The following is a 15803-nucleotide window of genomic DNA, read 5'->3' as shown; positions in this document are numbered from 1 at the left end:
GTGATTTTTGACCGTTTTTGAAATTTTGAAAAATGCGTAAGTACCCCCCCTTACAAAAAAGTCAAAAATGGACTTTTCTCAAAAGTCAACTTTTTGGGCATATTTAGGCTCTGCCGAGAGTCCTGACATGTTTTTAGAACGTTTCCCGGCGCTCCTTGGCCCAAAAGTGTTTTTTGACCGTTTTTGAAATTTTGAAAAATGCGTAAGTACCCCCCCTTACAAAAAAGTCAAAAATGGACTTTTCTCAAAAGTCAACTTTTTGGGCATATTTAGGCTCTGCCGAGAGTCCTGACATGTTTTTAGAACGTTTCCTGGCGCTCCTTGGCGAAAAAATGATTTTTGACCGTTTTTGAAATTTTGAAAAATGCGTAAGTACCCCCCCTTACAAAAAAGTCAAAAATTGACTTTTCTCAAAAGTCAACTTTTTGGGCATATTTGGGCTCTGCCGAGAGTCCTGACATGTTTTTAGAACGTTTCCTGGCGCTCCTTGGCCCAAAAGTTATTTTTGACTGTTTTTGAAATTTTGAAAAAAAGCTTAAGTACCCCCCCTTACAAAAAAGTCAAAAATATACTTTTCTCAAAAGTCAACTTTTTTGGCATATTTGGGCTGTGCCGAGAGTCCTGACATGTTTTTAGAACGTTTCCCGGCGCTCCTTGGCCCAAAAGTGTTTTTTGACCGTTTTTGAAATTTTGAAAAATGCGTAAGTACCCCCCCTTACAAAAAAGTCAAAAATGGACTTTTCTCAAAAGTCAACTTTTTGGGCATATTTAGGCTCTGCCGAGAGTCATGACATGTTTTTAGAACGTTTCCTGGCGCTCCTTGGCGAAAAAATGATTTTTGACCGTTTTTGAAATTTTGAAAAATCCGTAAGTACCCCCCCTTACAAAAAAGTCAAAAATGGACTTTTCTCAAAAGTCAACTGTTTTGGCCTATTTGGGCTGTGCCGAGAGTCCTGACATGTTTTTAGAACGTTTCCTGGCGCTCCTTGGCGAAAAAATGATTTTTGACCGTTTTTGAAATTTTGCAAAATGCGTAAGTACCCCCCCTTAGAAAAAAGTCAAAAATTGACTTTTCTCAAAAGTCAACTTTTTGGGCATAATTGGGCTGTGCCGAGAGTCCTGACATGTTTTTAGAACGTTTCCCAGCGCTTCTTGGCCCAAAAGTGTTTTTTGACCGTTTTTGAAATTTTGAAAAATGCGTAAGTACCCCCCCTTACAAAAAAGTCAAAAATGGACTTTTCTCAAAAGTCAACTTTTTGGGCATATTTGGGCTCTGCCGAGAGTCCTGACATGTTTTTAGAACGTTTCCCGGCGCTCCTTGGCCCAAAAGTGTTTTTTGACCGGTTTTGAAATTTTGAAAAATGCGTAAGTACCCCCCCTTACAAAAAAGTCAAAAATGGACTTTTCTCAAAAGTCAACTTTTTGGGCATATTTAGGCTCTGCCGAGAGTCCTGACATGTTTTTAGAACGTTTCCTGGCGCTCCTTGGCGAAAAAATGATTTTTGACCGTTTTTGAAATTTTGAAAAATGCGTAAGTACCCCCCCTTACAAAAAAGTCAAAAATGGACTTTTCTCAAAAGTCAACTGTTTTGGCCTATTTGGGCTGTGCCGAGAGTCCTGACATGTTTTTAGAAAGTTTCCTGGCGCTCCTTGGCGAAAAAGTGTTTTTTGACCGTTTTTGAAATTTTGAAAAATGCGTAAGTACCCCACCTTACAAAAAAGTCAAAAATGGACTTTTCTCAAAAGTCAACTTTTTTGGCATATTTGGGCTCTGCCGAGAGTCCTGACATGTTTTTAGAACGTTTCCCGGCGCTCCTTGGCCCAAAAGTGTTTTTTGACCGTTTTTGAAATTTTGAAAAATGCGTAAGTACCCCCCCTTACAAAAAAGTCAAAAATGGACTTTTCTCAAAAGTCAACTTTTTGGGCACATTTAGGCTCTGCCGAGGGTCCTGACATGTTTTTAGAACGTTTCCTGGCGCTCCTCGGCGAAAAAATGATTTTTGACCGTTTTTGAAATTTTGAAAAATGCGTAAGTACCCCCCCTTACAAAAAAGTCAAAAATTGACTTTTCTCAAAAGTCAACTTTTTGGGCATATTTGGGCTCTGCCGAGAGTCCTGACATGTTTTTAGAACGTTTCCTGGCGCTCCTTGGCCCAAAAGTGTTTTTTGACAGTTTTTGAAATTTTGAAAAAAAGCTTAAGTACCCCCCCCTTACAAAAAAGTCAAAAATATACTTTTCTCAAAAGTCAACTTTTTTGGCATATTTGGACTGTGCCGAGAGTCCTGACATGTTTTTAGAACGTTTCCCGGCGCTCCTTGGCCCAAAAGTGTTTTTTGACCGTTTTTGAAATTTTGAAAAATGCGTAAGTACCCCCCCTTACAAAAAAGTCAAAAATGGACTTTTCTCAAAAGTCAACTTTTTGGGCATATTTAGGCTCTGCCGAGAGTCCTGACATGTTTTTAGAACGTTTCCCGGCGCTCCTTGGCCCAAAAGTGTTTTTTGACCGTTTTTGAAATTTTGAAAAATGCGTAAGTACCCCCCCTTACAAAAAAGTCAAAAATGGACTTTTCTCAAAAGTCAACTTTTTGGGCATATTTAGGCTCTGCCGAGAGTCCTGACATGTTTTTAGAACGTTTCCTGGCGCTCCTTGGCGAAAAAATGATTTTTGACCGTTTTTGAAATTTTGAAAAATGCGTAAGTACCCCCCCTTACAAAAAAGTCAAAAATTGACTTTTCTCAAAAGTCAACTTTTTGGGCATATTTGGGCTCTGCCGAGAGTCCTGACATGTTTTTAGAACGTTTCCTGGCGCTCCTTGGCCCAAAAGTTATTTTTGACTGTTTTTGAAATTTTGAAAAAAAGCTTAAGTACCCCCCCTTACAAAAAAGTCAAAAATATACTTTTCTCAAAAGTCAACTTTTTTGGCATATTTGGGCTGTGCCGAGAGTCCTGACATGTTTTTAGAACGTTTCCCGGCGCTCCTTGGCCCAAAAGTGTTTTTTGACCGTTTTTGAAATTTTGAAAAATGCGTAAGTACCCCCCCTTACAAAAAAGTCAAAAATTGACTTTTCTCAAAATTCAACTTTTTGGGCATATTTAGGCTCTGCCGAGAGTCCTGACATGTTTTTAGAACGTTTCCCGGCGCTCCTTGGCCCAAAAGTGTTTTTTGACCGTTTTTGAAATTTTGAAAAATGCGTAAGTACCCCCCCTTACAAAAAAGTCAAAAATGGACTTTTCTCAAAAGTCAACTTTTTGGGCATATTTAGGCTCTGCCGAGAGTCCTGACATGTTTTTAGAACGTTTCCTGGCGCTCCTTGGCGAAAAAATGATTTTTGACCGTTTTTGAAATTTTGAAAAATGCGTAAGTACCCCCCCTTACAAAAAAGTCAAAAATGGACTTTTCTCAAAAGTCAACTTTTTGGGCATATTTAGGCTCTGCCGAGAGTCCTGACATTTTTTTAGAACGTTTCCCGGCGCTCCTTGGCCCAAAAGTGTTTTTTGACCGTTTTTGAAATTTTGAAAAATGCGTAAGTACCCCCCCTTACAAAAAAGTCAAAAATGGACTTCTCTCAAAAGTCAACTTTTTGGGTATATTTAGGCTCTGCCGAGAGTCCTGACATGTTTTTAGAACGTTTCCCGGCGCTCCTTGGCCCAAAAGTGTTTTTTGACCGTTTTTGAAATTTTGAAAAATGCGTAAGTACCCCCCCTTACAAAAAAGTCAAAAATGGACTTTTCTCAAAAGTCAACTTTTTGGGCATATTTAGGCTCTGCCGAGAGTCCTGACATGTTTTTAGAACGTTTCCTAGCGCTCCTTGGCGAAAAAATGATTTTTGACCGTTTTTGAAATTTTGAAAAATCTGTAAGTACCCCCCCTTACAAAAAAGTCAAAAATGGACTTTTCTCAAAAGTCAACTGTTTTGGCCTATTTGGGCTGTGCCGAGAGTCCTGACATGTTTTTAGAACGTTTCCTGGCGCTCCTTGGCGAAAAAATGATTTTTGACCGTTTTTGAAATTTTGAAAAATGCGTAAGTACCCCCCCTTAGAAAAAAGTCAAAAATTGACTTTTCTCAAAAGTCAACTTTTTGGGCATAATTGGGCTGTGCCGAGAGTCCTGACATGTTTTTAGAACGTTTCCCAGCGCTTCTTGGCCCAAAAGTGTTTTTTGACCGTTTTTGAAATTTTGAAAAATGCGTAAGTACCCCCCCTTACAAAAAAGTCAAAAATGGACTTTTCTCAAAAGTCAACTTTTTGGGCATATTTGGGCTCTGCCGAGAGTCCTGACATGTTTTTAGAACGTTTCCCGGCGCTCCTTGGCCCAAAAGTGTTTTTTGACCGGTTTTGAAATTTTGAAAAATGCGTAAGTACCCCCCCTTACAAAAAAGTCAAAAATGGACTTTTCTCAAAAGTCAACTTTTTGGGCATATTTAGGCTCTGCCGAGAGTCCTGACATGTTTTTAGAACGTTTCCTGGCGCTCCTTGGCGAAAAAATGATTTTTGACCGTTTTTGAAATTTTGAAAAATGCGTAAGTACCCCCCCTTACAAAAAAGTCAAAAATGGACTTTTCTCAAAAGTCAACTGTTTTGGCCTATTTGGGCTGTGCCGAGAGTCCTGACATGTTTTTAGAAAGTTTCCTGGCGCTCCTTGGCGAAAAAGTGTTTTTTGACCGTTTTTGAAATTTTGAAAAATGCGTAAGTACCCCACCTTACAAAAAAGTCAAAAATGGACTTTTCTCAAAAGTCAACTTTTTTGGCATATTTGGGCTCTGCCGAGAGTCCTGACATGTTTTTAGAACGTTTCCCGGCGCTCCTTGGCCCAAAAGTGTTTTTTGACCGTTTTTGAAATTTTGAAAAATGCGTAAGTACCCCCCCTTACAAAAAAGTCAAAAATGGACTTTTCTCAAAAGTCAACTTTTTGGGCACATTTAGGCTCTGCCGAGGGTCCTGACATGTTTTTAGAACGTTTCCTGGCGCTCCTCGGCGAAAAAATGATTTTTGACCGTTTTTGAAATTTTGAAAAATGCGTAAGTACCCCCCCTTACAAAAAAGTCAAAAATTGACTTTTCTCAAAAGTCAACTTTTTGGGCATATTTGGGCTCTGCCGAGAGTCCTGACATGTTTTTAGAACGTTTCCTGGCGCTCCTTGGCCCAAAAGTGTTTTTTGACAGTTTTTGAAATTTTGAAAAAAAGCTTAAGTACCCCCCCCTTACAAAAAAGTCAAAAATATACTTTTCTCAAAAGTCAACTTTTTTGGCATATTTGGGCTGTGCCGAGAGTCCTGACATGTTTTTAGAACGTTTCCCGGCGCTCCTTGGCCCAAAAGTGTTTTTTGACCGTTTTTGAAATTTTGAAAAATGCGTAAGTACCCCCCCTTACAAAAAAGTCAAAAATGGACTTTTCTCAAAAGTCAACTTTTTGGGCATATTTAGGCTCTGCCGAGAGTCCTGACATGTTTTTAGAACGTTTCCCGGCGCTCCTTGGCCCAAAAGTGTTTTTTGACCGTTTTTGAAATTTTGAAAAATGCGTAAGTACCCCCCCTTACAAAAAAGTCAAAAATGGACTTTTCTCAAAAGTCAACTTTTTGGGCATATTTAGGCTCTGCCGAGAGTCCTGACATGTTTTTAGAACGTTTCCTGGCGCTCCTTGGCGAAAAAATGATTTTTGACCGTTTTTGAAATTTTGAAAAATGCGTAAGTACCCCCCCTTACAAAAAAGTCAAAAATGGACTTTTCTCAAAAGTCAACTTTTTGGGCATATTTGGGCTCTGCCGAGAGTCCTGACATGTTTTTAGAACGTTTCCTGGCGCTCCTTGGCCCAAAAGTGTTTTTTGACTGTTTTTGAAATTTTGAAAAAAAGCTTAAGTACCCCCCCTTACAAAAAAGTCAAAAATATACTTTTCTCAAAAGTCAACTTTTTTGGCATATTTGGGCTGTGCCGAGAGTCCTGACATGTTTTTAGAACGTTTCCCGGCGCTCCTTGGCCCAAAAGTGTTTTTTGACCGTTTTTGAAATTTTGAAAAATGCGTAAGTACCCCCCCTTACAAAAAAGTCAAAAATGGACTTTTCTCAAAATTCAACTTTTTGGGCATATTTAGGCTCTGCCGAGAGTCCTGACATGTTTTTAGAACGTTTCCCGGCGCTCCTTGGCCCAAAAGTGTTTTTTGACCGTTTTTGAAATTTTGAAAAATGCGTAAGTACCCCCCCTTACAAAAAAGTCAAAAATGGACTTTTCTCAAAAGTCAACTTTTTGGGCATATTTAGGCTCTGCCGAGAGTCCTGACATGTTTTTAGAACGTTTCCTGGCGCTCCTTGGCGAAAAAATGATTTTTGACCGTTTTTGAAATTTTGAAAAATGCGTAAGTACCCCCCCTTACAAAAAAGTCAAAAATGGACTTTTCTCAAAAGTCAACTTTTTGGGCATATTTAGGCTCTGCCGAGAGTCCTGACATTTTTTTAGAACGTTTCCCGGCGCTCCTTGACCCAAAAGTGTTTTTTGACCGTTTTTGAAATTTTGAAAAATGCGTAAGTACCCCCCCTTACAAAAAAGTCAAAAATGGACTTCTCTCAAAAGTCAACTTTTTGGGTATATTTAGGCTCTGCCGAGAGTCCTGACATGTTTTTAGAACGTTTCCCGGCGCTCCTTGGCCCAAAAGTGTTTTTTGACCGTTTTTGAAATTTTGAAAAATGCGTAAGTACCCCCCCTTACAAAAGTCAAAAATGGACTTTTCTCAAAAGTCAACTTTTTGGGCATATTTGGGCTCTGCCGAGAGTCCTGACATGTTTTTAGAACGTTTCCCGGCGCTCCTTGGCCCAAAAGTGTTTTTTGACCGGTTTTGAAATTTTGAAAAATGCGTAAGTACCCCCCCTTACAAAAAAGTCAAAAATGGACTTTTCTCAAAAGTCAACTTTTTGGGCATATTTAGGCTCTGCCGAGAGTCCTGACATGTTTTTAGAACGTTTCCTGGCGCTCCTTGGCGAAAAAATGATTTTTGACCGTTTTTGAAATTTTGAAAAATGCGTAAGTACCCCCCCTTACAAAAAAGTCAAAAATGGACTTTTCTCAAAAGTCAACTGTTTTGGCCTATTTGGGCTGTGCCGAGAGTCCTGACATGTTTTTAGAAAGTTTCCTGGCGCTCCTTGGCGAAAAAGTGTTTTTTGACCGTTTTTGAAATTTTGAAAAATGCGTAAGTACCCCACCTTACAAAAAAGTCAAAAATGGACTTTTCTCAAAAGTCAACTTTTTTGGCATATTTGGGCTCTGCCGAGAGTCCTGACATGTTTTTAGAACGTTTCCCGGCGCTCCTTGGCCCAAAAGTGTTTTTTGACCGTTTTTGAAATTTTGAAAAATGCGTAAGTACCCCCCCTTACAAAAAAGTCAAAAATGGACTTTTCTCAAAAGTCAACTTTTTGGGCACATTTAGGCTCTGCCGAGGGTCCTGACATGTTTTTAGAACGTTTCCTGGCGCTCCTCGGCGAAAAAATGATTTTTGACCGTTTTTGAAATTTTGAAAAATGCGTAAGTACCCCCCCTTACAAAAAAGTCAAAAATTGACTTTTCTCAAAAGTCAACTTTTTGGGCATATTTGGGCTCTGCCGAGAGTCCTGACATGTTTTTAGAACGTTTCCTGGCGCTCCTTGGCCCAAAAGTGTTTTTTGACAGTTTTTGAAATTTTGAAAAAAAGCTTAAGTACCCCCCCCTTACAAAAAAGTCAAAAATATACTTTTCTCAAAAGTCAACTTTTTTGGCATATTTGGGCTGTGCCGAGAGTCCTGACATGTTTTTAGAACGTTTCCCGGCGCTCCTTGGCCCAAAAGTGTTTTTTGACCGTTTTTGAAATTTTGAAAAATGCGTAAGTACCCCCCCTTACAAAAAAGTCAAAAATGGACTTTTCTCAAAAGTCAACTTTTTGGGCATATTTAGGCTCTGCCGAGAGTCCTGACATGTTTTTAGAACGTTTCCCGGCGCTCCTTGGCCCAAAAGTGTTTTTTGACCGTTTTTGAAATTTTGAAAAATGCGTAAGTACCCCCCCTTACAAAAAAGTCAAAAATGGACTTTTCTCAAAAGTCAACTTTTTGGGCATATTTAGGCTCTGCCGAGAGTCCTGACATGTTTTTAGAACGTTTCCTGGCGCTCCTTGGCGAAAAAATGATTTTTGACCGTTTTTGAAATTTTGAAAAATGCGTAAGTACCCCCCCTTACAAAAAAGTCAAAAATGGACTTTTCTCAAAAGTCAACTTTTTGGGCATATTTGGGCTCTGCCGAGAGTCCTGACATGTTTTTAGAACGTTTCCTGGCGCTCCTTGGCCCAAAAGTGTTTTTTGACTGTTTTTGAAATTTTGAAAAAAAGCTTAAGTACCCCCCCTTACAAAAAAGTCAAAAATATACTTTTCTCAAAAGTCAACTTTTTTGGCATATTTGGGCTGTGCCGAGAGTCCTGACATGTTTTTAGAACGTTTCCCGGCGCTCCTTGGCCCAAAAGTGTTTTTTGACCGTTTTTGAAATTTTGAAAAATGCGTAAGTACCCCCCCTTACAAAAAAGTCAAAAATGGACTTTTCTCAAAATTCAACTTTTTGGGCATATTTAGGCTCTGCCGAGAGTCCTGACATGTTTTTAGAACGTTTCCCGGCGCTCCTTGGCCCAAAAGTGTTTTTTGACCGTTTTTGAAATTTTGAAAAATGCGTAAGTACCCCCCCTTACAAAAAAGTCAAAAATGGACTTTTCTCAAAAGTCAACTTTTTGGGCATATTTAGGCTCTGCCGAGAGTCCTGACATGTTTTTAGAACGTTTCCTGGCGCTCCTTGGCGAAAAAATGATTTTTGACCGTTTTTGAAATTTTGAAAAATGCGTAAGTACCCCCCCTTACAAAAAAGTCAAAAATGGACTTTTCTCAAAAGTCAACTTTTTGGGCATATTTAGGCTCTGCCGAGAGTCCTGACATTTTTTTAGAACGTTTCCCGGCGCTCCTTGACCCAAAAGTGTTTTTTGACCGTTTTTGAAATTTTGAAAAATGCGTAAGTACCCCCCCTTACAAAAAAGTCAAAAATGGACTTCTCTCAAAAGTCAACTTTTTGGGTATATTTAGGCTCTGCCGAGAGTCCTGACATGTTTTTAGAACGTTTCCCGGCGCTCCTTGGCCCAAAAGTGTTTTTTGACCGTTTTTGAAATTTTGAAAAATGCGTAAGTACCCCCCCTTACAAAAAAGTCAAAAATGGACTTTTCTCAAAAGTCAACTTTTTGGGCATATTTAGGCTCTGCCGAGAGTCCTGACATGTTTTTAGAACGTTTCCTGGCGCTCCTTGGCGAAAAAATGATTTTTGACCGTTTTTGAAATTTTGAAAAATCCGTAAGTACCCCCCCTTACAAAAAAGTCAAAAATGGACTTTTCTCAAAAGTCAACTGTTTTGGCCTATTTGGGCTGTGCCGAGAGTCCTGACATGTTTTTAGAACGTTTCCTGGCGCTCCTTGGCGAAAAAATGATTTTTGACCGTTTTTGAAATTTTGCAAAATGCGTAAGTACCCCCCCTTAGAAAAAAGTCAAAAATTGACTTTTCTCAAAAGTCAACTTTTTGGGCATAATTGGGCTGTGCCGAGAGTCCTGACATGTTTTTAGAACGTTTCCCAGCGCTTCTTGGCCCAAAAGTGTTTTTTGACCGTTTTTGAAATTTTGAAAAATGCGTAAGTACCCCCCCTTACAAAAAAGTCAAAAATGGACTTTTCTCAAAAGTCAACTTTTTGGGCATATTTGGGCTGTGCCGAGAGTCCTGACATGTTTTTAGAACGTTTCCCGGCGCTCCTTGGCCCAAAAGTGTTTTTTGACCGGTTTTGAAATTTTGAAAAATGCGTAAGTACCCCCCCTTACAAAAAAGTCAAAAATGGACTTTTCTCAAAAGTCAACTTTTTGGGCATATTTAGGCTCTGCCGAGAGTCCTGACATGTTTTTAGAACGTTTCCTGGCGCTCCTTGGCGAAAAAATGATTTTTGACCGTTTTTGAAATTTTGAAAAATGCGTAAGTACCCCCCCTTACAAAAAAGTCAAAAATGGACTTTTCTCAAAAGTCAACTGTTTTGGCCTATTTGGGCTGTGCCGAGAGTCCTGACATGTTTTTAGAAAGTTTCCTGGCGCTCCTTGGCGAAAAAGTGTTTTTTGACCGTTTTTGAAATTTTGAAAAATGCGTAAGTACCCCACCTTACAAAAAAGTCAAAAATGGACTTTTCTCAAAAGTCAACTTTTTTGGCATATTTGGGCTCTGCCGAGAGTCCTGACATGTTTTTAGAACGTTTCCCGGCGCTCCTTGGCCCAAAAGTGTTTTTTGACCGTTTTTGAAATTTTGAAAAATGCGTAAGTACCCCCCCTTACAAAAAAGTCAAAAATGGACTTTTCTCAAAAGTCAACTTTTTGGGCACATTTAGGCTCTGCCGAGGGTCCTGACATGTTTTTAGAACGTTTCCTGGCGCTCCTTGGCGAAAAAATGATTTTTGACCGTTTTTGAAATTTTGAAAAATGCGTAAGTACCCCCCCTTACAAAAAAGTCAAAAATTGACTTTTCTCAAAAGTCAACTTTTTGGGCATATTTGGGCTCTGCCGAGAGTCCTGACATGTTTTTAGAACGTTTCCTGGCGCTCCTTGGCCCAAAAGTGTTTTTTGACAGTTTTTGAAATTTTGAAAAAAAGCTTAAGTACCCCCCCCTTACAAAAAAGTCAAAAATATACTTTTCTCAAAAGTCAACTTTTTTGGCATATTTGGGCTGTGCCGAGAGTCCTGACATGTTTTTAGAACGTTTCCCGGCGCTCCTTGGCCCAAAAGTGTTTTTTGACCGTTTTTGAAATTTTGAAAAATGCGTAAGTACCCCCCCTTACAAAAAAGTCAAAAACGGACTTTTCTCAAAAGTCAACGTTTTGGGCATATTTAGGCTCTGCCGAGAGTCCTGACATGTTTTTAGAACGTTTCCTGGCGCTCCTTGGCGAAAAAATGATTTTTGACCGTTTTTGAAATTTTGAAAAATGCGTTAGTACCCCCCCTTACAAAAAAGTCAAAAATTGACTTTTCTAAAAAGTCAACTTTTTGGGCATATTTAGGCTCTGCCGAGAGTCCTGACATGTTTTTAGAACGTTTCCTGGCGCTCCTTGGCGAAAAAATGATTTTTGACCGTTTTTGAAATTTTGAAAAATGCGTAAGTACCCCCCCTTACAAAAAAGTCAAAAATTGACTTTTCTCAAAAGTCAACTTTTTGGGCATATTTGGGCTCTGCCGAGAGTCCTGACATGTTTTTAGAACGTTTCCTGGCGCTCCTTGGCCCAAAAGTTATTTTTGACTGTTTTTGAAATTTTGAAAAAAAGCTTAAGTACCCCCCCTTACAAAAAAGTCAAAAATATACTTTTCTCAAAAGTCAACTTTTTTGGCATATTTGGGCTGTGCCGAGAGTCCTGACATGTTTTTAGAACGTTTCCCGGCGCTCCTTGGCCCAAAAGTGTTTTTTGACCGTTTTTGAAATTTTGATAAATGCGTAAGTACCCCCCCTTACAAAAAAGTCAAAAATGGACTTTTCTCAAAATTCAACTTTTTGGGCATATTTAGGCTCTGCCGAGAGTCCTGACATGTTTTTAGAACGTTTCCCGGCGCTCCTTGGCCCAAAAGTGTTTTTTGACCGTTTTTGAAATTTTGAAAAATGCGTAAGTACCCCCCCTTACAAAAAAGTCAAAAATGGACTTTTCTCAAAAGTCAACTTTTTGGGCATATTTAGGCTCTGCCGAGAGTCCTGACATGTTTTTAGAACGTTTCCTGGCGCTCCTTGGCGAAAAAATGATTTTTGACCGTTTTTGAAATTTTGAAAAATGCGTAAGTACCCCCCCTTACAAAAAAGTCAAAAATGGACTTTTCTCAAAAGTCAACTTTTTGGGCATATTTAGGCTCTGCCGAGAGTCCTGACATTTTTTTAGAACGTTTCCCGGCGCTCCTTGGCCCAAAAGTGTTTTTTGACCGTTTTTGAAATTTTGAAAAATGCGTAAGTACCCCCCCTTACAAAAAAGTCAAAAATGGACTTCTCTCAAAAGTCAACTTTTTGGGTATATTTAGGCTCTGCCGAGAGTCCTGACATGTTTTTAGAACGTTTCCCGGCGCTCCTTGGCCCAAAAGTGTTTTTTGACCGTTTTTGAAATTTTGAAAAATGCGTAAGTACCCCCCCTTACAAAAAAGTCAAAAATGGACTTTTCTCAAAAGTCAACTTTTTGGGCATATTTAGGCTCTGCCGAGAGTCCTGACATGTTTTTAGAACGTTTCCAGGCGCTCCTTGGCGAAAAAATGATTTTTGACCGTTTTTGAAATTTTGAAAAATGCGTAAGTACCCCCCCTTACAAAAAAGTCAAAAATTGACTTTTCTCAAAAGTCAACTTTTTGGGCATATTTGGGCTCTGCCGAGAGTCCTGACATGTTTTTAGAACGTTTCCTGGCGCTCCTTGGCCCAAAAGTGTTTTTTGACAGTTTTTGAAATTTTGAAAAAAAGCTTAAGTACCCCCCCCTTACAAAAAAGTCAAAAATATACTTTTCTCAAAAGTCAACTTTTTTGGCATATTTGGGCTGTGCCGAGAGTCCTGACATGTTTTTAGAACGTTTCCCGGCGCTCCTTGGCCCAAAAGTGTTTTTTGACCGTTTTTGAAATTTTGAAAAATGCGTAAGTACCCCCCCTTACAAAAAAGTCAAAAATGGACTTTTCTCAAAAGTCAACTTTTTGGGCATATTTAGGCTCTGCCGAGAGTCCTGACATGTTTTTAGAACGTTTCCTAGCGCTCCTTGGCGAAAAAATGATTTTTGACCGTTTTTGAAATTTTGAAAAATCCGTAAGTACCCCCCCTTACAAAAAAGTCAAAAATGGACTTTTCTCAAAAGTCAACTGTTTTGGCCTATTTGGGCTGTGCCGAGAGTCCTGACATGTTTTTAGAACGTTTCCTGGCGCTCCTTGGCGAAAAAATGATTTTTGACCGTTTTTGAAATTTTGAAAAATGCGTAAGTACCCCCCCTTAGAAAAAAGTCAAAAATTGACTTTTCTCAAAAGTCAACTTTTTGGGCATAATTGGGCTGTGCCGAGAGTCCTGACATGTTTTTAGAACGTTTCCCAGCGCTTCTTGGCCCAAAAGTGTTTTTTGACCGTTTTTGAAATTTTGAAAAATGCGTAAGTACCCCCCCTTACAAAAAAGTCAAAAATGGACTTTTCTCAAAAGTCAACTTTTTGGGCATATTTGGGCTCTGCCGAGAGTCCTGACATGTTTTTAGAACGTTTCCCGGCGCTCCTTGGCCCAAAAGTGTTTTTTGACCGGTTTTGAAATTTTGAAAAATGCGTAAGTACCCCCCCTTACAAAAAAGTCAAAAATGGACTTTTCTCAAAAGTCAACTTTTTGGGCATATTTAGGCTCTGCCGAGAGTCCTGACATGTTTTTAGAACGTTTCCTGGCGCTCCTTGGCGAAAAAATGATTTTTGACCGTTTTTGAAATTTTGAAAAATGCGTAAGTACCCCCCCTTACAAAAAAGTCAAAAATGGACTTTTCTCAAAAGTCAACTGTTTTGGCCTATTTGGGCTGTGCCGAGAGTCCTGACATGTTTTTAGAAAGTTTCCTGGCGCTCCTTGGCGAAAAAGTGTTTTTTGACCGTTTTTGAAATTTTGAAAAATGCGTAAGTACCCCACCTTACAAAAAAGTCAAAAATGGACTTTTCTCAAAAGTCAACTTTTTTGGCATATTTGGGCTCTGCCGAGAGTCCTGACATGTTTTTAGAACGTTTCCCGGCGCTCCTTGGCCCAAAAGTGTTTTTTGACCGTTTTTGAAATTTTGAAAAATGCGTAAGTACCCCCCCTTACAAAAAAGTCAAAAATGGACTTTTCTCAAAAGTCAACTTTTTGGGCACATTTAGGCTCTGCCGAGGGTCCTGACATGTTTTTAGAACGTTTCCTGGCGCTCCTCGGCGAAAAAATGATTTTTGACCGTTTTTGAAATTTTGAAAAATGCGTAAGTACCCCCCCTTACAAAAAAGTCAAAAATTGACTTTTCTCAAAAGTCAACTTTTTGGGCATATTTGGGCTCTGCCGAGAGTCCTGACATGTTTTTAGAACGTTTCCTGGCGCTCCTTGGCCCAAAAGTGTTTTTTGACAGTTTTTGAAATTTTGAAAAAAAGCTTAAGTACCCCCCCCTTACAAAAAAGTCAAAAATATACTTTTCTCAAAAGTCAACTTTTTTGGCATATTTGGGCTGTGCCGAGAGTCCTGACATGTTTTTAGAACGTTTCCCGGCGCTCCTTGGCCCAAAAGTGTTTTTTGACCGTTTTTGAAATTTTGAAAAATGCGTAAGTACCCCCCCTTACAAAAAAGTCAAAAATGGACTTTTCTCAAAAGTCAACTTTTTGGGCATATTTAGGCTCTGCCGAGAGTCCTGACATGTTTTTAGAACGTTTCCCGGCGCTCCTTGGCCCAAAAGTGTTTTTTGACCGTTTTTGAAATTTTGAAAAATGCGTAAGTATCCCCCCTTACAAAAAAGTCAAAAATGGACTTTTCTCAAAAGTCAACTTTTTGGGCATATTTAGGCTCTGCCGAGAGTCCTGACATGTTTTTAGAACGTTTCCTGGCGCTCCTTGGCGAAAAAATGATTTTTGACCGTTTTTGAAATTTTGAAAAATGCGTAAGTACCCCCCCTTACAAAAAAGTCAAAAATTGACTTTTCTCAAAAGTCAACTTTTTGGGCATATTTGGGCTCTGCCGAGAGTCCTGACATGTTTTTAGAACGTTTCCTGGCGCTCCTTGGCCCAAAAGTTATTTTTGACTGTTTTTGAAATTTTGAAAAAAAGCTTAAGTACCCCCCCTTACAAAAAAGTCAAAAATATACTTTTCTCAAAAGTCAACTTTTTTGGCATATTTGGGCTGTGCCGAGAGTCCTGACATGTTTTTAGAACGTTTCCCGGCGCTCCTTGGCCCAAAAGTGTTTTTTGACCGTTTTTGAAATTTTGATAAATGCGTAAGTACCCCCCCTTACAAAAAAGTCAAAAATGGACTTTTCTCAAAATTCAACTTTTTGGGCATATTTAGGCTCTGCCGAGAGTCCTGACATGTTTTTAGAACGTTTCCCGGCGCTCCTTGGCCCAAAAGTGTTTTTTGACCGTTTTTGAAATTTTGAAAAATGCGTAAGTACCCCCCCTTACAAAAAAGTCAAAAATGGACTTTTCTCAAAAGTCAACTTTTTGGGCATATTTAGGCTCTGCCGAGAGTCCTGACATGTTTTTAGAACGTTTCCTGGCGCTCCTTGGCGAAAAAATGATTTTTGACCGTTTTTGAAATTTTGAAAAATGCGTAAGTACCCCCCCTTACAAAAAAGTCAAAAATGGACTTTTCTCAAAAGTCAACTTTTTGGGCATATTTAGGCTCTGCCGAGAGTCCTGACATTTTTTTAGAACGTTTCCCGGCGCTCCTTGGCCCAAAAGTGTTTTTTGACCGTTTTTGAAATTTTGAAAAATGCGTAAGTACCCCCCCTTACAAAAAAGTCAAAAATGGACTTCTCTCAAAAGTCAACTTTTTGGGTATATTTAGGCTCTGCCGAGAGTCCTGACATGTTTTTAGAACGTTTCCCGGCGCTCCTTGGCCCAAAAGTGTTTTTTGACCGGTTTTGAAATTTTGAAAAATGCGTAAGTACCCCCCCTTACAAAAAAGTCAAAAATGGACTTTTCTCAAAAGTCAACTTTTTGGGCATATTTAGGCTCTGCCGAGAGTCCTGACATGTTTTTAGAACGTTTCCTGGCGCTCCTTGGCGAAAAAATGATTTTTGACCGTTT

The sequence above is a fragment of the Corythoichthys intestinalis genome, chromosome 5, assembly GCF_030265065.1.
Source record: "Corythoichthys intestinalis isolate RoL2023-P3 chromosome 5, ASM3026506v1, whole genome shotgun sequence".
In the NCBI taxonomy this organism is placed as follows: Eukaryota; Metazoa; Chordata; class Actinopteri; order Syngnathiformes; family Syngnathidae; genus Corythoichthys; species Corythoichthys intestinalis.
The sequence above is the reverse complement of the archived record's forward strand: the minus strand, read 5'-3'. Positions refer to the sequence as shown.